The 18018-nt window shown below is 51.4% G+C and overlaps 7 non-coding genes across 7 annotated transcripts; 1 reads left to right on the top strand and 6 right to left on the bottom strand.

Annotated features, from left to right (window-relative positions):
• Positions 1-295: 295 nt before the first annotated feature.
• TRNAR-CCU (transfer RNA arginine (anticodon CCU)) lies at positions 296-368 on the bottom strand. The gene has a single exon. It is a non-coding gene; the product is annotated as a tRNA-Arg (tRNA).
• A 2482-nt stretch (positions 369-2850) lies between these two features.
• On the bottom strand, positions 2851-2922 carry TRNAP-AGG (transfer RNA proline (anticodon AGG)). Its single transcript has one exon. It is a non-coding gene; the product is annotated as a tRNA-Pro (tRNA).
• Positions 2923-3395: 473 nt separating this feature from the next.
• On the bottom strand, positions 3396-3468 carry TRNAK-CUU (transfer RNA lysine (anticodon CUU)). The gene has a single exon. It is a non-coding gene; the product is annotated as a tRNA-Lys (tRNA).
• A 4297-nt stretch (positions 3469-7765) lies between these two features.
• On the bottom strand, positions 7766-7837 carry TRNAP-AGG (transfer RNA proline (anticodon AGG)). Its single transcript has one exon. It is a non-coding gene; the product is annotated as a tRNA-Pro (tRNA).
• Positions 7838-9238: 1401 nt separating this feature from the next.
• TRNAP-UGG (transfer RNA proline (anticodon UGG)) lies at positions 9239-9310 on the bottom strand. The gene has a single exon. It is a non-coding gene; the product is annotated as a tRNA-Pro (tRNA).
• Positions 9311-12404: 3094 nt separating this feature from the next.
• On the bottom strand, positions 12405-12477 carry TRNAK-CUU (transfer RNA lysine (anticodon CUU)). The gene has a single exon. It is a non-coding gene; the product is annotated as a tRNA-Lys (tRNA).
• A 1039-nt stretch (positions 12478-13516) lies between these two features.
• On the top strand, positions 13517-13589 carry TRNAR-CCU (transfer RNA arginine (anticodon CCU)). Its single transcript has one exon. It is a non-coding gene; the product is annotated as a tRNA-Arg (tRNA).
• Positions 13590-18018: the final 4429 nt, after the last annotated feature.

The following is an 18018-nucleotide window of genomic DNA, read 5'->3' on the forward strand; positions in this document are numbered from 1 at the left end:
CAATTAATCTTGCATAGGCATCAGTACTAAGATTTACACAAGTGTGGATAGTAGACATAGGAGTACATTGCTCTTTCCCTTGTGATTAGATAGAAGACAAGAAAACCTCTCGCTCTTACTTTAAGGATGGTGCAGCAAACTCCTTTGAGTTCCACAGGTTTTCCCCTCAGGCTGGGGTTCGCTCTCGCTCTTACTTTAAGGATGGTGCAAACCTCTCGGAGTTCCGCAGGTTTTCCCCTCCCTTAGACTGTAGTTCTTCGTGTAACCTAATCTAAAACACCCGTCACACACCTATTACCCCAGGTGGGACTCGAACCCACAACTCCTGGCTTAGGAGGCCAGTGCCTTATCCATTAGGCCACTGGGGCAGCTGCTAAACCGTTTGCTTACTGGCTAGAAAGAGTTCCAGAGATTGGTGTGAGTATTCCTCAGAACCAGGCTGAGTTTCTTTGGCGTTCCAGCGTGCATTCAAAAGCCTTCAGGAACAGCTGTAAACGAAACAAATTCGCCCTCCTCTGCGTTCCTGCGGCTCCTCGGGCACCGGCTTCGCGGAGTCTGGCTCTTCCGTTTCCTGCAGAAAGAGTCCCACGCTCAGAAATGCGCTGGATTCTCCTTCAGATGAATGGATTCAGAGAGCAGTAGGGGACTCCGGTTGGATCAGTCGATGGTGCATCCGGCCTGGGCTGCGTTCGGTCCTCTCCGGGCCCAGCTTGAACAATGACCCGGCAGAGGCAGGGCTGGGAGGACCTGCGGGACCCACACAGCGTGCAGTGGGGAGACGACCCCTCCAGACCCTCTGCGGCTCACCCGCAGGCCAAAGTCAGAGCCCTCTGCGCCGTGGTCCGGGGCTGGGCGCCACAACTCCGGGCTTCGTCAATGTCCACCAGACGGAGAGAGGCCGGAGGATTCTACCCTGGACCTTGCCCTCTAGGCTCGGGTGCGAGAGGAGGCACAGAGCTCCAAATCAAACCCCTCCCCTTGGGGCTGTCCGAAGCTGAAGGCTCAAGTGTCGTGGACACAACCCTGCAATTTTCCTTGAAATTCACTGTATTCACCGAGGTTTGTAATTTATCCAATGGTAAAAAAAAAATCAATCAATCAGAATCCGAAGCCTCTCAAGATTCTCTCCCCATTCCCCTAAGAATTCCCGGGACCTCAGAGCCTCCCCGCGCCACACCTCCGAATTTATCCTTTATCATTCGTGCAACAAGATTATCTAACCTACCGTCCATATTCGAATTTCCTCCAATAACGTTCTTTATGGCAAAAACAAAAGAAAAAAAAAATCCAGAACCGAATCAGAGAGCACACTTTGCATTAGTTGTCGTGTCTTCTAATGTCCTTTGTGCCACCTGTCCTGGCAATCTGACCACAGGCCCAGAAGAGAAGGCGGCAGGCAAGGGGCTGGAGCTGCCATCCCTGAGACTTCAGGGGAGCGCGCCTGGGAGTGAGGGGACCGCCACCGAGAGAAACTAGGACGCTTTAGACGCGGGGTCCTTGTTGGGGGCGGGGCTTCGCCCTTCCGGTGCACGAGGTCTCCGTACTTGCTGCCTCTTATTTAAAATTATTTGCATTTTAGCAGAAGGTGGGAGAAGGAAGAGGCCCAAAGCAACATGCTTTCCAGAGCCGCTGGAGGCCCGTGGGGGTGGGACGGGTGTATTTCTGTGCATACGCATCTTTCGGGGTCACAGATTCAAGGGGGAACTCAGGAGCAGGTCCTGGGCTCTGCCTTCGTCTCGCCCGTTTGCGGAAATTGGCAAATCTCCTCGGTGTGACCGCTGCTTGGGGATCCACGCACCCCTCTGCTTTTCCACCTCCGTTTAAATGTGGCCAGGATTTTTTTTTCCCCCTCCCGCCGCTTTTAAGTGTGCTTGTTTGTTTTGAATATCCAACGTTTTCCGTTGTTTTTAGCTAAAATGTTCGTCCCCCAAATCCCGCCCATTTGTGTTACTGGAAACCGCGAGTCTCTCCTGGAATGTTTTTCTTTGTAGTAATTTCCTTAAAGCTGTTAACAATTTTTCAAACCAATAAATAAAGGTTAAAAAAAAAAAAAACTTTAGGACAGAGATGGTTGCCCCGGGAAATCTAACCCTACAGGCAGCCTCGGGAGCCTGCGTGGGCTCTGGAGGAAAGAGGACATTGGGCCTGAGCTATGCCCCCGGCCCACGGTTGCCCGGAAAGCGGGGAACCTGCATCCTTTATGGAAAGCAGCTCTCAAGGATTGAAACTCTTTAGGGGTCAAAGTCAAACCCTACCTGGACCTCCAATCTCCTGGACCTCACAGCCTGACCTTCCGAGAGGGGCACAGGACCCTAGTCCTGACCGCACTCAGTCCCCAGGCCGGAGCAGCACCAGGGCAGGCCTGGGAGCGCCCAGGTGAGGGGGACAAGAAAATGGAGGGAGGAGGTGGGGCAAGAAAAGGGAAGAGGGGAGGAGGGCCCAGGCGCCTCCTCAAAGTGCGTCACCCCCACCATCACCCCTCAGTAGTGCTGGCGTATAAATTCCTGGGTGCTCAGCAGGGGGTGCTTTGAGTGCCGCCGAGAAGTGCTGGCCTTGAACCCTCAAAGGGGTGACTGCGGGGGAGCGTTGCTTCTCTCGGATTCCCCTTCCCCAAACCTGCCTAGGACTACACCTGACGCAGCCCTGGGAGGAGCGCCCTGCCCCGGGATGCCTGCACCTCTGAAGCCTAGGCCTCCAAATTAAATTTTTTAAAGCATCCGGAACCAGCTGGGGACTTTTAAAGATTTTCTTCTAATTTTCTCTTGCGTTGTCCCGTTTCGTCGCCCAAAGGCTGAGGTCTGCCAACAGTTCCTCAATCTCTAAGAGGACGTTTTTGTACCGAAAACATTAGGGCTCGTCCGGGATTTGAACCCGGGACCTCTCGCACCCTAAGCGAGAATCATACCCCTAGACCAACGAGCCATGGAAGTGGCTTCCTCCTGCTCTCTTTATGACTTCATGGCGACCCAAGGGTTGGGACAAGCGGGATTAAGGAAGTGACGCGGGGAGGAGATTCGGATTTCAGACCCGCAGGGAAGGATTGAGCTCAGGAGCGGGTGGGCGCGGAAGGAGCTCACAGAGTGGGGAGCAGCCCTCTCATGTCCCCCAATCTGGTGGCCCCAGCATTCACGCAATGAATGCTGCCAGGCAGACGGTCCATGCGTCCTTGCGCCGCCACGGGGGTCACTTCGCTGACATTCCTCGCAACCGCGAGCACGCTGGTCACACTCTGGGGCAAAAGCCACCGAGGGGCTCCCGGTCCCCGGGGCAGCGTTGCCTTTCGATTCTAGGTCAGTGGGACGCCTTGCGTGGAAATGCTGCCCCCCTGTGGTGCACCCACACTGCTCCCTAATCGTCTCCTGCCGAGTTTCGCGCGCCAAACCAAGAAAACAAACCGCCCAACGTGGGGCTCGAACCCACGACCCTGAGATTAAGAGTCTCATGCTCTACCGACTGAGCTAGCCGGGCATCCCCGGATGGGCTTTTTAGATGGTGGGCTGATCTGAAGGTGATGGGAACTTGGCTAAGTAATGAATTGGACCTGAGCACCTGGGGTCGGGTCAGTAGAGTCCCACAGGGGCAGCGAGGGTGCTGCTTGTCCAGGACTTCCCTCACCTTCCCATGGCCTCTAGTTGGGGAACCTGTCTGGGCCCCGTGCCCGCAGGGGCGGATCTGGCGTTAGGCGCAGGAAGAGCAGCCCCAGCACCTAGGTGCACGGGGGGACAGAGCGAGCGGCGCAGGGGAGAAGGCCTACGGCAAGATGTACCAGTTTACCTATTGACCCCTTGACGGACATCTGGATAATTCCAGTTTTTGTTTTGTTTTTGTTTTTTGTTGTTTTGTTGTTGTTGTTTTGGCTGTTAGAAATATGTAACAGCTATAAATATCGGAGTACAGGTTTTTGTGTGAACATAAGTTTTCATTTTTCTGGGATAGACACCCAAGGGTGCAATTGCTGGGTCACATGGTAGTTACATGTTCAGTTTTTAAAGAAACCGCCATAGTGTTGTCCAGAGTGGCTGGACCGTTTCCATTCCCATCAACAATGCATGAGTAACCCAATTTGATAAAATGTTCAATAGAAAGAGAGCATCAGCATCCTTGTGGCATCTCCAACCTCAAAGAAAATGTCAAGGTTTCACTATCAAGGATGAAGTTTGCTGTAGTATTTTGTAGATAATTTTGGCAAGTTAGGGGTATTATCTCCTTTTGCTGGTTTACTAAGCATTTTAAAAGTCATGAATGGAAGTTAGATTGTATTGAATATTTTTCCCTGAATTTGTTGCAGAAAGCAATAGATTTTCTTTTTCTAAGATTTTATTTATTTATTTGAGAGAGAGAGAATGAGAGAGAGCACATGAGAGGGGGGAGGGTCAGAGGGAGAAGCAGACTCCCTGCCAAGCAGAGAACCTGATGCGGGACTCGATCCAGACACTCCAGGATCATAACCTGAGCGGAAGGCAGTCGCTTAACCAACTGAGCCACCCAGGCGCCCAGCAATAGATTTTCTAACATCAAATCAACTGCACTCCCTAGATAAACTCAACTTGGAAGCGGTATATTATTCTTCTTATAGGTCATAAGATTTGGTTTGCTAGTATTTTAAGATTTTACATCCATTTTCATGAGTGAGATTATAGATTATGTGGTTTTAAAATTATTTTTCATATTGTCTATGTTGTTGTTGTTTTTTAATGTAGGCTCCATGCCCAGCACAGAGCCCAACAGGGTGCTTGAACTCACAACTCTGAGATCAAGTGTCAGATGCGCAACCTACTGAATCACCCAGGGGTCCCTGTGTTTAGTTTTGATACCAGAGTTGTGCTGGCCTCCTAAAATGTGTTGTGGGGTTCCATGTTCTATTCTGTGAAAGCTTTTGTGTGAGATAAAAATTTTGTTTCTTGAATGTTTGGTAGCGTGCTTCACAGCAACCATCTGAGTCAACAATCTTCCTTGGAGGATAGTTTTTGACTATTGATTCACTTTCTTTATTAGTTTTAAGATCATTTACATTTTTATTCCATTTTGATCCCAGTAAGGCATGTTTTTTAATTTTAAAAAATTATGTATTTCTCTAAATTTTCACAAAGGTGTTTAGCATATGCTTTTATTATTTAATTATGCAATGACTGTGAAGTCATTCTTATTCCCGCTTTGCGTTGCATGTCTCTTCCTTTATTTCTTAATGAGTATTTGCAGAGTTTTATCAATAGCCCTAGCTTTTCCCACGATTTGCCTTCAGGACGTGTTACTCTCTATAGTATGCTTGTTTTCTACTTCATTATTTTCATATCTTATTATTTTTTCCCTAACTTCTTTGGGTTTATTTTTGCTGTTCTTATTCTAACTTCTTGCCATTAGTTTTCAATCTTTCTATTATATGCATCTAAGGCTATCAATTTCCCTCTAACTACAGTTTTAGCTGTATGTTACAGGTTTTGGTATGCAGTATTTTCATCATCATTTATTTCAAAGTATTTCTAAATCCCATTGTAATTTCTTCCTTAGCTCATGGAATTTTTAGAAGTATGTTGCTTAATTTGCAATCATATTGGGATATTTTAGGGTTTTGTTTATTTTTGTATTATTTATTCTGACCTATTCTTAGTTTACTGTTTCTCCATCTTTTCTTTTCTTTTTTAAAGATTTTATTTATTTATTTGAGAGAGAGAGTGAGAAACAGCATGAGAGGGGACAGGGTCAGAGGGAGAAGCAGCCTCCCCGCCGAGCCAGGAGCCCGATGCGGGGCTCGATGCGGGGCTCGATGCGGGGCTCGATGCGGGGCTCGATGCGGGGCTCGATCCCAGGACTCCGGGATCATGACCTGAGCTGAAGGCAGTCGCTTAACCAACTGAGCCACCCAGGCGCCCTGTTGTTTCTCCATCTTTTTTTAACTGTTATATACATCTATTGAATTTTGTTTCAATTTTTGTGTATTTTTATTTTTAGAAGAATATAGAGGGGCGCCTGGGTGGCTCAGCTGGTTAATCAACTGCCTTCGGCTCAGGTCATGATCCCGGGGTCCTGGGATCGAGTCCCACATCAGGCTCCTTGCTCGGCGGGGAGCCTGCTTCTCCCTCTTCCTCTACCTGCCACTCCCCCTGCTTGTGCTCTCTCTCTCTTTCTCTCTCTGTGTCAAATAAATAAATAAAATCTTAAAAAAAAAAAAGAAGAATATAGATCTTTTGCAATCTTTAGATCATTTTACATAGCTTCTGTTGTCAAAGATATTTTAGTCTTCATTTATTTATGCATAGTAAGAATAGTTGTATTATAGTCTGTGTCTAATAATCTTAGCATCTAAAATGTTTGCAATTTCATTTCCATTGCTTGTTGTTCCTTGGTTATTGCTCATGGTGCCTTATTTCCTTGTTGTTTTTTGTTTGTTTTGTGAGTTGCCCATTTTCCTTGTAAATTTCTTTGTGTAGGGAATTCTGTGAGATCTAGAATAAAAGTGTATTTCTCCACGGACAATTTTTACTTCTGCCAGGGGCTCAAAGACTTACCATACCATTCATTAATTTAGCACTTAAATTAAATCTTCTACTTGAGGGTTTTTTTCCCCCTCCAATTGGTCCTCAAGTATACAGAATTGGATTATTCATGATACTTGGTTCATGGCACACTCTCAAACTCACCATCCTAAACAAAAAGGAAGACCATGCCACTAACAGTTGTCCAACACCTTGGTCCTCCTCTCCGCTGCATTCTCTTGATTCCTTCTCTCCAGTGTAACCATCCTTCAGATCCTGTAGGAGGCAGATGCTCTTGGCACACCTTGGCACTCTTCTTTCCACACATGCTGAAGGCATTTGCTGGCAAGCACTTGTGACTCCACAGAAGGACTTTCCCTGGGCCCTTGGCCTGACAAGAGGGGAAAGGCTGGAGGAGTTAATCCCCCCACCTCCCCTGAATCCCACTTTCTTCTCAGCCCCAGGTACTGAGGGAGTGTTTTATAGGAATTCTGTGCCTGGAGGCATCGCAGCCTCAAGGTTCTGCAGAACAGATGTCCCCCCTTGCAGAGCTCTTGAACATGATTTGCTAGGCTTTAGTAACATGTATGAGAGATTCTCTAACACAATTTTAAATTGTTAACATCTGTTTGACGTTTGGGCTGATGCGACAAGGAGTGGGGATATAACTACATGGGATCATAGCCTCCGACAAACATGTCCACTATTGTTCTTCAAATGTTTAGATTTTCAAACTTTCTTGTGTTGGCGGGACCCGGTCCGCTTCTTGCCCGGCGAAGGTGACCCCAGTCCACACACAGCCGGAGCTGCAGAAAAGGGCAGAGGGGACCCCAATGGGACAGGCACTGGGGGTCAGGGCTCTGGCAGCGGAGAGCCCCAGGAGGCCATGCCCAGGTGAGGAGTGCCGGGCTTGGCGTCTGGAGACCCCTAGGGCCAGGCTGCAAACGCCAGAAGTCCACGGCCTCTCCTCAAACTCCTTGACTCCTGAGCCCGGAACTGGGCTGGGGGCCCAGGCTTGCCGCGCCAAAGGGGTCGGAGAATAATGGGCTCTTAGTGCACAGGAAGGAAAGACCTTTTTCTCCTACCTCGGTGCTTCGAACTCCGAATGACAAAGTAGTATCGGGAGACAGGGCTCTGGCGACTGGGTCCCAATTAAATTTTAAAAGCAGCGGTGGGCGGCACTTAGCCAGCCTGAGGCCTTTTCAAAGTCACCTTTCCCGGGGTCGAGCTTCGCGGCCTGGCGCACAGATCTCAGGCCAGAATTCTGACCCGCATCCGGGAGACAAAAAGGAGGGCTCGTCCGGGATTTGAACCCGGGACCTCTCGCACCCTAAGCGAGAATCATACCCCTAGACCAACGAGCCCCGCTGGAGTCGGCCTCCAGGCTCCTCTTTATGACCGTTGTGGCATCCGGGGCGGGACCCGCAGAGCAGCGCGGGGAGGGGACTCCGGCTGCAGACTAGTGGAGAACCGCTAAATTCAAGAATCCGTGGGCGTGGAGGGAGCCCAGCGCTCCCTGAGCCCACGAAGTGGGGAGCGGTTCCTGCGTGCCGGCCATACGGTGGTCTCCGCGCTTCCGCTCGGCGCTGAGTCCCTGGCCGGGAGGGGCGGGCGGCCAGCCCGGCAGGCGGTCAGGGCGTCCCCGTGCCGCCCTTGGATCACTCTGCAGGCGCTCCTCCCGGCTCCTCCCAGCGCGCAGCGCAGAAGCCGGTGAGGAGCTCCAGGTCGGACGCGGCAGCTGGACGGCTCAAGAGCCGGGCGGCGGCGCGTGGAGGGTGCTTGAGCCGAAGTCACTAGGAAGCCCGCTTTGGAAAACGCCGCACCCCCACGGTGTGGCACCCAATGGGTGGTTACTAAACGCGTGCGGAATGCATGGAAGAAATAGCCACCACCATCTGCCTCTGCCCCTTGCCCCCGCTCTTCCAGGCTGCGCTCCCCTCTCCAGTCACTGGCAAGATCAAACCAAGAAATCCGGTTTCCGACATGGGACCTACAACCCACGAGTAACGTTGAGAGTCGCTTTGTTATGCTGACTAAACCAGCCGTCCTGCCCTAGGTGCCATCAAACGGGAGGGGCTGACCCCTGGAGGGAGGTGGATCAGGCCACCAACAAGACCCCGAGCCAGGACGACTCAGGGATGCCCTCCTCTGCTCAGCGGGGGCAAGAGGCGGGTCTTCTGGTCCTCAGGTAGTGGTGAGGACAAGGAGCCCGCCCTCAGGGCAGAGAGACTACGTCCAGGGGTTCGGGGTCGGGTCCTAGGCACTCTGCTGTCTCTGTGTCCTTCCCCGTGTTGAGGCGTGACCCAACCCGCGAGGATCCCGCAGATCTGCGCTAGCAGCTTCGCTTTGTACTGTCTGACCACCCCGCCTCCGGATCCAAGGCGCGAATTTCCTAGCGCTCTCATCTGGGAAGGCCCCAGGGAACTGAAGAACCCGCAGAATCCCAGGTCTCTCCCCCCCCCCCCAAAAAAAGGCAACTTAAGTAAAGGGCTCACCCAGGACTTAAGCGAGGATCATCTCGAACTAAGATGAGATCTGTACCCCTAGAGCAGCCAACGATGCACTTTCCCTTATTTTACATAACCTCCTCCTACTTCCCAGAATAGTCTCCTTTAACCTCGTTACCGCGGGATCCCAGCCTCAGGAGATACATACTGTCTGCGTCTGCCGGAGCCCTAGCTCCCTCACCAGCTGAACCATCTGGAGCCTCAGCCTGGTAGGTGCCGAACTCCACTGAAAACGTAGAGGGGAAAAGATGAGGGAAGGGGCTCGTCCGGGATTTGAACCCGGGACCTCTCGCACCCAAAGCGAGAATCATACCCCTAGACCAACGAGCCGCCACGTTCCACCCCCTCCTTCTGCAGCTGACGCACGCGGAAACACCGACATCACCCCGAGAGCTCAGCTGTTAACTTGTGCACCTGTGAAGCCGGCTCTATGCGTTCGCGGGTTCGCAGCTGCTGTCAGGTTTCAGACCGACAAGTTCATCAACGGCTGCACGTGCGGCCCGAGCTGGCCCAGCTGGAGGAAGGCCGCACAGCTGCAGCTCTCCAACCCACCGCTTCCCAATTACGCATCCTGATCGCTGCGGCGCGCAGGGGAGGGCTGGTCTTCAGCCCAGGCTGGGATCCAGTGACGGAGAGAGACTCTCAGCAGTGCCCAGGGTGAACTGCGGGTGGTGGGGTGGGGGCCACAGTTCACCCCCAGTCCGTCGCAAACTGGGAACGATGCTCTGCCCCCAAACCGCAGCGCCTATTTTCCTGGGCTGAAGCTCTCTAAATTGGCCCCGGACAGGGAGACAGAACAAATACGGAATTCCCAAACTACTGAATATTGGGAATCAGGACCCACTATATCCCTCTACTTGATTGATACCTGAATCAAACTCTCCTACATTATGACCCCATGAGGACTGGAGCGTGGGCAGCATTGCTGAGCGAGAGGAGAAGCTGGCAGCAAAAGGAGTTTCCAGGAGTATAATCCTCGCTTAGAACAAAAGAGGATCAAATCCTGGAGGAGCCTAGGTTTTCAGACTTTCTTGTCTTTTAATTAGGGACAACCTGCTGTGTTCCCAGAGGAGGAAAACCCTTGTGGAATTCCTTTCCAGGGACCTTGCTAACAAGGAGCGAGGAAGCCCTTGGTGTCGGCCTTAAAGGGCCCTGGTCCTTGCCCTGTCCTGGGCGTGGGTGCTGGAATGACTACTCTCCCTACTCTCAGGAACGGGAGTCCAGAAGCACCCATGGGAGGCCAATCCTGGTACAAGGGGCAGATGCTCTGAGGGCAGGAACCAAGCATGGCTTCCTGGGTGAGCAGGAACCTGCTTTTATCACCTCACACATTGTGCACCCAACAGAGCACTTTTCAGGCAGGCGTGGATAGCTGGGACCAGAGAAACAACCCATGTGGGCGGGAATCCTCATTGCCTTCAACGGGCAATAAAAAATCTAACTACTGTGAGGCTCAAAGCCATGACCCTGAGAATAAGAGTATGGTGTCAGCTGAGCTAACCTGGTGACCATATGGGTGTTTTTGCTGAATCTCTGCATTAAAGCTGAGTCTCGAATGTGGGCAACACCAGGATCAGGACCAGACTGTCAACATTTCCAGCCTCATACATCACCCTCGACCCTGACCCCAAAATTCAGACGCAGGCTGAGACCCCTGATGGTGTGAGGTGCCAAGTTGGAGTCCAGTCCTTCTCTGTGCCTTGATGAAATCCAAGGTCACCTGTTGATGCCCCCAAGTCCCAGCACCACCCTGAGGCTTCAGGAGGAGGGTGTGTCGGCCTGAGACCACTCCAGGGATATACGGAAACTTGAGCCCCTTTCTCAGAGGGGTGGAAAACAGGCCTGACCACTCGATTCCTCCCTCATTCCCTCGAAATATTTTGTTGAACTCCAACACCGAGGTCAGCCCTTGGGATCCAGCTCCTTCGCAGGGAGTGGCATAAAGCCAGGATCTGCCAATTTGGGACAAGAGGCTGTTCAGGTTCCTGCCCGAGAGGTCAGGAGGAGTGCGAAGTGGGGAGGCAGGAGAGGCGGGGGAGGAGAGAATAAACAGGGGCCCCAGAGCACCTGGGCTTCCCCCAGCCAGAGATGCCTGGCTCAGGGGCAAGGGCGGGGAGGGGTGGACAAGCAGGCTGGAAGCTCAGACAGGAGTTAATGCTTCAGTCTCAAGGCTCTGTTCTAAGTGTTTTACACAAAATATAATTTAATATCCCAAACAAATCTTTGAGTCATGAGTTGTGATTATCCCCACTTAACAGATGGATTAACTGATGTCCTTGAGAGGCTGGGTCTTGTGGGTCCAGATCTGTGGAGTCCAGCTGGAAAATAGTGGAGTCAACTCCTGTAACCCTCCTGCAATCCAAAAAGAACTGCCCAAGATTTGTGTTCTGCACCTTCCTCATCTAGGGGAAGGCTCAAGACTCCAGACCACAAGCCATGGAAAATTCCCAGTGTAGGATCTCTCCAGGAAGCAGAGTTCCCCTGAGGCTGTGGTTCAGGGATGGAGTCTGTGCAATGAAGTGTGGCTCAGGGACAAGGGTCAGCTCTGTGTATCCATGGTGACACATGGGACCTCGACAATGGGGGGGGAGAGGGTATCAGCAACCCCCTCCCCCCACCTTCTCTACTTTCAATGCCTTTGCTTTCCATTGTAAAGGGACCTAGAATTGGGACCCACCATTCCATCCACCCCTCAAAAATGTCTCTGTGCAAGAGAAGGGCTTGTCGGGGATTTGAATCCAGGACTTCTCACTCCCAAAGCAAGTTGTGCACCCCCAGATTAACAAATCCCTCAAGGTCAGTTACTTCATCTGCCTCTCATCCTTCCATGGAAGAAAGTGGTCTTGACCCTGGTTCTGTGGGACCTGGAGACATCCACTCTTCTGGCAATCACTGGCTGGGCCAGGCTCCAGCCGAGGCTGCGAGTACAAGGAGTACTAACTTGCCAACAGGATGACTGCAACAGTAGGGCTGTGAACAGGGACAGGGTCTCCTAGATGCTGAAGGGGGTCCCTGGAGAGAAGCCCTGCAGGCTGGAGTAAGGAAGGCGGACACAGGGGGAGGAGGGCCACCTGTATGTGGGCAGGGAGAGCAGAGGGCCCCAGGAAGTGGCCCTTGTCACCCGGGTCAGGTTTAATTTTAAACATATCTGTTCCTTATTCCCTGAACTGTCCTCACCATCACCTGGGCTCCTGGCTTTCTCTCCCCATCCCTATGTTTAAGCCACCGCCACCCCTAAAAAATAAAACTCCCAAGGTAGAGGAAGTGCCTCAGAATGTCTCCCCTGAAGGTAAAAGTTACACCCAAGTACCGTGTTCTCTTTTCCTCATAGAATGTGCAATCAGGAAGTTTGTTTTCTCAGGAAGATCTTTCTAAACGGGGTTAGGACTTGTTGAAAGCCTGCTGACGCACAAAATGTAGAGCCCGCCCAACGTGGGGCTCGAACCCACGACCCTGAGATTAAGAGTCTCATGCTCTACCGACTGAGCTAGCCGGGCGACAAGAACCCGTTCTGGGCGCTCTGTCCCTTGTTCTGAGGCCTCAGGTGACTTGGCTGCAAAGGTTCTGGGGGTTCGACAGGAGGACACGGAGGGCTTCTCCAGCCCCCCCAGGCCTGGGGACGGGGTTCCAATCCTTGAACAGTAGACTACTCGCCCACGCCGCCGCGCGGAAGAACCGAGCCACCTCCTCCGGCCTCAGACTCGGCGTGCTCAGGATGTGGTGTGGAGTCTGGGCTCGCCGAGTCCGCACGTTGTGGTGGGCCAAGGGGCCGCGCCGGTCCGAGGGCGCGGGCGGAGGTTCCCAGTTCTCCCCTCACCTCGTTCCTTGTCCGCAGGTGCCGGGGTCCTTCCCACAAGGGTCCCTCTGTCCCCTCCCCGCGACGCGGAGGGACACTTCTCCCCAGCAGGAAAAAGCCGCAGCGACCAGCTCTCCTGTGCTGGGCACTATAGTGGGGAGACACTTCCCGCCTTGCCCCCACCTGAAGCCAACAGAATCTGGACACTTGGGGACGCCCAAGACTCAGGCGCAGGGACGGTCGCCCCCAAAACAAGCACCGTACCTTAAACCAAAGAGCCAGAACGAAGACGACGGGTGCGGTTCTTGGTGACTCTGCCTCGCCCTCCTCACCGCAGGGGAAGGGGCCTGGGGGAAGTTCCCCCCGATAACACAAAGGGGAGGGTGAGATTGGGCTCGGTGCTCCGGAGTCCGCGGGCCATTCCAGAGATGCACACGCAGGGAAGCTTCCATCCGCCGCCCGATGGAGCGGGGAGAGGCGGGGATCGGGCGGCTGCGGAGCTGGGGCGGCACCGGGACCCGACGGGACAGGGCGCGGGGTGGGGGGAGGTGCCAGGACACCGCACCTGCTCCGGGTCCTAAACGAAGAAGCAGCACAGCCAAACACCCGAACAGACGTCGCCCTGAACGCGCGGCCCCTCGCAGCAGGGGCGCGCGAGACACGTGGCGCTGCCTACCAGCTCCTCGCGGGAGCGTGGAAGGGGGCGGGTCCTGACGGGGAAGCCTGCGCACCAGGGGCACGCCCCGGTGGCCTAATGGAGAAGGCACTGGCCTCCTAAGCCAGGGATTGTGGGTTCGAGTCCCACCCGGGGTAGGGCGGTCCTGTTTTGGCACTCCTATGCTGGGTGGTTTCTGCTGTCAAAGACTTGTCAGCCACAGCTGAGCCCTGCACCTCCTAGGACCCCCGAGGTTGGGGCACGGGTGTCTCTTTACACCCGTGAAGGTGATAAAAGGAGGGATTGGGTGGGCTTTGTGGAGGGAGCACACCGGAGCTACCTGGGGGGTGAGGGGCGTGTTACAGAGCGGAAAGCACAGGCTGGTTTAGCTGTTGATGGGTGGAGTTGAGGGCTGAACTTTCTCTGGGCCACCACCCATTAGCCCTTTGGTTTAATTCCTCTGGCTTCCCGGTAAAGGGGTGAAGAGTGGGTCCTAACCCCTGGAACCTGTATGGGGGGGGTGGCTTTTCTAGCACTTTGGAGGTTTGGGGGGGGCAGGAACAGAGTTAATGGAGAGCAGAGAAAGACCCATGGACAATACCTGGCAGATCTTCGTCCCAATCTGGGCCCAAATTCAAGAAAGAAACATTTAGGACAGTCACACATACCTTCAAATTCTGAGCCCTCTGGGGTCCCAGAATAACAATCCGAAGAGGGGCGCCTGGGTGGCTCAGATGGTTAAACGTCTGCCTTCGGCTCAGGTCATGGTCCCAGGGTCCTGGGATCGAGCCCCACATCGAGCCCCACATCGGGCTCCTGGCTCAGCGAGGAGCCTGCTTCTCCCTCTCCCTCTGCCTCTCTCCCTGCTCATGCTTTCTCTCTCTCTGTATCTCTGTGTCTCAAATGAATAAATAAAATCTTTAAAAAAAAAAAAAAACAATCCGAAGAGCGAATCCTAGACTCCCTTCCCCAAAACCCCACAGTTCCTTAGAGGAGGAGGATCCACCACTCGTGGCTCTCTTCATTGAGAAACATGACAACCGGACCCCGAGGAAAATTCTTCCACCAACAGCCTTGCCTGTTGGACCAGGCCCAGGCTCTAGTGTCCCTTAGCAGAGCTGTGTTTCTAAGTCTCACCGGTGGGGTGAGGTGTGGCCCCAGGATGCAGAAGTCCCGAAATTGCAGGTGTCCACTGCAGGGCTGGACCCTGGTGGTGACAAGGAGCAAGCGGGAACATGATTTGACCTCTGATATGTCAGAAGAAGCATGGAGTGAGTCTTCCTGACAGAAATCAGAACGCTGGAACTCACAATTAGTGTCCAGTTAATGACCTATTCGAATCAAGTTCGAGGGTGGGGGAGCCTTTGTCTTTCCCTCCCTCAGGCCTGGGGACCAATTTGGCCACATACCAGCCACGGAGCCCATCCGTGGAGTGGATCCGGGGCTACCGCCCGAACGTCAATGCGAGCCGCAACCCTTTTTGGCGCCCCGCCCCCCAGACACACACACGCACACCCGCACTCCCCGGCAGCCCCGGGCCAGGCCCCACTCATCTTTGTCCCTACCAGCCCCCGATGGTAGCAGATTTCCTCGCCCCTTGTCTGGGATGATGGGGTTGGGGGAAGAGCGGGATAGGAGGTCGTGGGGCCACCTGTCCGCAACCCCAGACCTTTCGGCTGTACTGAGGCCCTCTGTACCTAGAGGGGTAGATTCCAGGACGGGCCACGCCTCCCTCAAGGCCTGACTCGCCCTGGACTTTTTGGTGCCTCCCGAAGTCCTCTCATTAGGTGGGGGGTTGCTGAAGTTTCCTGGCTAGCTCAGAAAAACCCTTCGTTTCAAAACTGTAGAGGGGCGCCTGGGTGGCTCAGTCGTTAAGCGTCTGCCTTCGGCTCAGGTCATGATCCCGGAGTCCCGGGATCGAGTCCCACATCAGGCTCCCTGCTTGGTGGGAAGCCTGCTTCTCCCTCTCCCACTCCCCCTGCTTGTGTTCCCTCTCTCGTTGTGTCTCTCTCTGTCAAATAAATAAATGAAAATTTAAAAAAAAAGAAAGACTAAAATTGAGCCCCACCTTGGACATCAGACTTTCAGGGATGCAGCTGCTGATCAACCGATTTTAAAGTTAATCAATCCCCCAATTGCGGATGCCGACACCTCCGATTCGGTGCTTCTGTGAACTGCTGGATCCAACACCTGTATGTACCTGGAGAGTGAGGGTCTTCTGTTTTCCCCTCCACACGGGCAAAGACCCTCACAGCTGGCCAAGGCCAGAGACGCCCACACTGGGCCTCTGCCCTTGGTTCATTTTACCCTGAACAAAGTCTACATTTTGAGAAATCTGAGCCGGGAGAGGGTGCACGTCGATCGTTCTCGGGACTGCACTAGCTACACGAGTGCCACAAAATAATTGGCAGGGGTTTGCATCCTCCCAGAATATCATATAGACAGCACCACTCTTGGTGGCTCTCAATTAGGTCCTCTAGTCACAGCGGGCATCTGAACCCGGAAAGGAACTGGGGGGAGGGGCGTCGGCTTCTTCCATTAGCTGATTTTCTCAGAGATTCCCTAGCACTCTGAGCAATAAATGGGCCAGATATTGATGATGCAGGTCTTTATGTGGGTGCTTGGAACTGAGAACCCTGTCTGAGGTTGGGGAAAATGGGATGGGCAGTGGCCAATGAGCCCAGGAAAAAGGCCAGCGTGGAGTTCCAAACGCAGACTGGGAGAGAGCTTTGTGGTCTATGGAGTGAGCTAGCCAGGCACTGGGAACTTTTCTGTGGTTCTTTAAGTCAAGGAGGAGCCTCAGCTTCACTCTCTCTAGAAAAGCAAAGTCCCAGAGTCAGACTCAAATCTGTTGCTTAGCCCTCAGCAAAGCCTAACTAGGGACCAATTGTGTTTATGGCTGCTGAGAACACCTGCCCTTTGTGGACCCCAATACTGAGTGTCTGGGCCCCTGCTTGCTGTGTTTTTCATTCCTGGACAGTCTATGAAACAAAGAGAAACCCCGTCCTAGGCCAAGCCCTGGTTCCATCTACCCAAGTTTAAAAGCAAGACCTTAGGGGAACCTGGCTGGCTCAGTCCAGGGAGCATGTGACTCTTGATCTCAGGATTATGAGTTCCAGCCCCATGTTGGGTGTAGAGATTGCTAAAATAAATAAATAAATAAATAAATAAATAAATAAATAAATAAATAAATAAAATTAATTTTAAAAAATAAAATAAAGTCAAAAAATACATAAAAACAAGCCCTCAAAAGATAAAACCATTTCTAAGGAATCTAACCACATCTTAGAAAAATGCTCAAGAACATGTATAGGAATACAAAAATGTCCAGCACCCAACAAAGTAAGATTATAAACATCTGGCATTCAATGAAAAATTAGCATACATGAAAAGAAGCAGGAAAATATACCCATAGTCAGGAGAAAATCGTCACTACTCAGAAATGAAGCAGATGATAGAATTAGTAGACAAGGATATTAATACATTTCTATATCCAAGAAGCTAGAGAAAACATTGAATATGTTAAGTAGAGATGTGGAAGATATAAACAAAAAATAGCCAAATTAACCTCTATAAATAAACTATAACATTTGAGGTAAAAAGTACACTGGATGAGATTAGTGGCAGATTAGACATGGTAAAAGAAAAGATTAGTGAACTTGAAGACATAGCAATAGAAATTATTAAAATAAAATCCACAGAGAGGAAAGACTGGAAACAAAAGATCAGTGAGCTGTGGGACAATTTCAAGTGGCCTGATGTGCATAATTGGACTACATTTAAGTGGGATAGACAGAAAAATATTTGAAAAATAATAACAAACATTTCCAAATTTGACTAAAACTATAAATCCACAGACACACACACCTCCAAAAAACTGAACAAACCTCACACACAAGAAATACAAAGGGAACTACACCATGGCATATCACAATCAAATTGCTTAAAGTGAGTGATAAAGAGAAAAATCTTAAAAGCAGTCAGAGAAATGAGATACATTATTTACAGAGGAACAATGGTAAGAATAAAAGCAGATTTCTCCTCAGAAATAATGTAAGCTAGGAGACAGAGGAGCAAAATCTTTAAAGTTCTGACATTAAAAAAAACCCCATCAATCTAGAATGTTTACATGTAAAAATCAATATACATTTAAGGACTAAAAAAAGAAAGACCATATGATCATCTCAATACATGCAGTAAAAGCATTTGACTAACCCAATGTCCTTTCCTAATTAAACAAACAAACAAAACACTTCAGCAAACTAGTGTTGAGAGGTAGGAGGGGAGATAAAGAGCCATAAAAAACTTTTAGAGGTGATGAATATGCTCATTACCTTGACTGTGGTAATGGCTTGGGTGTACACAAATGTCAAAACTTACGAAACAGTCCACTTTAAATGTGTGCAGTCTGTTACATATCACCTATGCTTAATAAAGCTGTTTTTTTTAACGACCACAAATTCTTTGCCACTCTTTCCCCTGAGAGGTGAGGTCTCTATCGCTTCCCCTTGAATCTCAGTGATTTCTTCCCCCAAAAAATATATAGCAGAAGTGAAACTGTGGAGGTGCCAAGGTTGGGTCCTAAAG

This window comes from Leptonychotes weddellii, chromosome 5 (genome assembly GCF_054177405.1).
Source record: "Leptonychotes weddellii isolate Sample4059 chromosome 5, ASM5417740v2, whole genome shotgun sequence".
Taxonomy (NCBI): Eukaryota; Metazoa; Chordata; class Mammalia; order Carnivora; family Phocidae; genus Leptonychotes; species Leptonychotes weddellii.